This window comes from Limulus polyphemus, unplaced genomic scaffold (genome assembly GCF_000517525.1).
Source record: "Limulus polyphemus unplaced genomic scaffold, Limulus_polyphemus-2.1.2 Scaffold2147, whole genome shotgun sequence".
NCBI classification, from domain to species: domain Eukaryota; kingdom Metazoa; phylum Arthropoda; class Merostomata; order Xiphosura; family Limulidae; genus Limulus; species Limulus polyphemus.
Window position 1 is genome coordinate 102,793 of NW_013667757.1, and position 3,926 is coordinate 106,718.

The following is a 3,926-nucleotide window of genomic DNA, read 5'->3' on the forward strand; positions in this document are numbered from 1 at the left end:
TACTATGTTATGAATGTATATCAATAAGTTTGGTATCAATTTGTAGATTGTAATAGAAATTTTATTATAATACATTAGTTAATTTCTTAATTTAAAAGTAAATATAAAAAAAAAAAAAATCCTAAATATCAATTTTTGTGTGTCATGTGCTATTGGTTCAAATTAGATATTTGTGATGTTCAAATACAAAGTTTATAGTTTCTTTCGAATAAGGAACTCCAATTATCGATAAAGACAAGCTAGAATATCAAATAAGAACTTCCTATATTTTCTATTTGCTGAGATATCACTACATGTACCGAACAAACACGGTGGCCCCACCTATTTTCATTTTTGGAAAGACATGCTTACGTTCACTTACTTCTATCTACCATGTGTGAATAACCAATCAAAAGCTCAGAATGTCCCCCTAGTGGCTTTCTCAGTGTAATTGAAGTATTCAGCACCAAACTCGTTCTTTTAAAGCTTGGATTTGAAAAAGTAAGGTAACTTTAGTGAGTTTGAAATTTCATGTCTTTTATTTTTATTATGAATAAAATTATTGAACTTAAAACTACGAATTTAAATACAAAAGTATATAAAAAAAATCACAAACTCTTACAGTTCAAAGTCTTAAGCCTATATCATGTAAAGACCTTGCACTCGCCACTCGATAGCTGTTAACCCTAACAATTGTGGATCAAATTCTTTCCTAAAAAATATATCTATTTTGAGTTAATTTTTCAATATAATGATTAATATAAACAGATATACCATGCAGCATGAAAGTCACGTACATCCCATGCAGTTTTTTCCAGAAGCAACTTTTCTAACGCTTATAGAAAAGCCTATTGGCCAGTACTAAATACAACCTCTACATTAAATGGCAGTTACTATAATAAGCACCATCCACATTCATATTGTAAAATCCAGAGAACAACGTTTCATCACGTGCTTTCCTTATCATCCTATGATTTGTCAAATGGGAGATACAACAATTGGAATAATTGGTACTGAAATTGACACTTTTGACTAGGATTGGCTAAAAGTTTTACAACTGAGGTTTAACATGCCCAGACACAGTTTTATAAAAAAAGCAGACTAGAAAAAGGTTTAGATACCAATCATAGATGGCAGGACTAGTGCTGAAGTGAAAGGAAATATCTTTAAAAAATTTTTGAAAAAACATTTCTTCTTACAGGGTATTTATTTACAGTCTAAAACGTATTTTAAGAATTTTTTTATTAAATTTCTCTTTAAACTTCATTAAATAATACAATTTTCTACAAATAATTGAATGTTATGCTACTATTTACAAAAATAAAATCCTAAATCCAATAAAAGATGAGTTCTCTATCATTTTTTCAATTCACAAATGATTTTGCCCTCACAATAAGACAAAATGGCCCTGGCAAGTATCGGGTTAATTAATCATGTGAAACACTGTGGAAGGACATTAAGAGCTGGGTGTTGAAAGCAATTAACAGAAAGCACCCCAACTGCCAGTACTTTGGCTGGTACATCTTCCTACACAGTCATCCTGATCATCCCACAATGTATACTATATTTTAAGTATATACATATTGAGTTCTTAAAGCTTATACAGAACTTTTGGTGAGGTAATAATGAATACTGTAATAATATGTTATTTTATAAATAAATTGTGCGAAAGTTAGGATTTTTGTGTTACTTATCATACCATCCACCCACACATTTTATTAAGCTTATAACCCAAAAAAGGATGGGTACCTCAGCTTGTTTTTTATAATTCCTAGATTCCAGTTTTGCAGCACTGTTGTGATTATAGCATTCAGTGTTATTTGAACTTGGAATATATGAGTACTTGCAGTGTTTGAAGTAATCATTTTGATCTGGAATAAAAGCATATAATTTGCTAATAAAAATATGTTAACCAACAAAAACATATTAGAATTGTATGTTAGTCTCGAAATGTAGAACTAGTTATCTAGGGAATCAATTTTAGAACAATACACTCCTGCTTCCTGCTTTACACTACATTTTACAGAATTTCAAACCTAAATTAAACTAATCTAAAAATATGGTTTTATACGACTGTTTATTTTGCTCTCTTATTTTACATAATTAAGACTCCTTTACCCTATTGCCATGGGCATCCTTTACTGTGCATGTCACAAAGTTTTAGTGACTTACATTAAAAAATTTTTGAATCTACTCTTTGTTTATGTCATACCCATTAGCATAGCATAAAATCTCAACTAATAATCCATATTTTAATAGTATATAAGTTTTAAGTTCTTAATTTTATAAGCCAATATTAAAAAAATACAGAATTTCCCCTAGTGTGACACATTTTCTCTAGGCTTCTCCTCTTCACTATTTTATCTACCACCCCTCCAAGAAGTACGAAATTCAACATAAATTACTCACTGTAAAATCGCCCTTGCTCAGACACACCATAATTTTTATAGTCTCCAATTCTGTTTGGTTACACAGCCATCAAATAGAAAATAAGACTCCTCTTGCCACACCCACCTGTCACATCGTCTCTTTCAGGATTTGTTAATAGTTCTCTCTTACATTTAATTCTGTATTATCTAAAACCAATAGAATGCCAAGGTTTTCATCTATCAAATGATGTATTATGTAGCATTGTTTTAAGAATGTAGAATTGTCAGTTTCACTGTTAGTACAAGCTTCGTTCCCATGGGAAAGATAATGACTAGCTTGGATGAATTTGTAATGGCTCTTTTCACACTGTTAGAAAGCCAAAAAAATTAAGAGAGTTAGGAGGAATTGTCTACTTTTTGATTATTATTATTCTGTTTGTTGGTGCATTGTTTAATTAAATGAAAATTATTTGTGGCATTACTACCATTAGTATAAAAAGTAGGGTTAAATGTCATCGACAATTGACAGTAAGAAGAAAGGATATTCGAGCAAGTTCCTTATTTCTTGTTTTTAATTTTTATTCTTTATTTATTATTATAAAAGTAACTGATATGTAAATATATAGATCTCTTTAGGTTAGTTAAAGTTCAATTAGGTAAAATAAATAGTAATATAATAAAAATGTTTCATGAGGCACACATGCGAGCAGTTCGTGTTTAATATAATTCGATAGTGTAATGTGTGCTCCACATTCCCCAAGTGATTTACAACATATAATGGCAGGCATAGTAGTTAGACAAGTTTCATAGGGCAATAAAACAACAAAATTTAATAATAAATAGATGTATACTGTTACAAGTTTAAAGCTACTTAGAATAAACGAATGTAGTTTCATATTATAATTTGAAGTTGTTCTAGAGACAAAAAAAGAGTATTTTAGATTTAGTTCGAATTTCTTTTGGTAGTGACAAGGTTGATCAAATTGAACAACGTTGTGTAAAGTTAGGGTAGAGAAAATAACAGATAGAATATAAAGTTTCACTGGAAACAAACATTTGAAATGTATTTATGAGGTTTTAGAGATTACACAAATCAAATCTGAGATTTTTAAGATGAAGAAAAGTATTTTTAATCTTAACATGAAAATCACTTTGTACACAGACTATTCAAAACAAATACTAGATATATTCATGGACAAATCTTTTTTTAGTTTATTTAAAATCCTTCACTAAAAGATATGTTTTTTTTTATGTGAAAGACATAATGTTTACTGAAAATTGTCAAGTCTTGTGAAAATATACATACTGTTACGACAGTGGAAATTGTGTGACCCTGGGAGCATGCACGCTGGAATTTCTAGAATTATCAGGGAACCCCGCAAATCTCCGAGTATTTGCTAGATGCCCTCTTTTTTAGTATATAAGCCTGGCAAAGAAAGCCAGCAATATAGGCAGATAGATAGAAGAGATATAGATAGATTGAAGAGATAAATAATTGAGCCAAGTGAACAGTGGGCACCGTAAGTAAAGTGTGTGAAATACTGATTTATAGTGTGTGTTATAAAGGTTGTTAAGTTT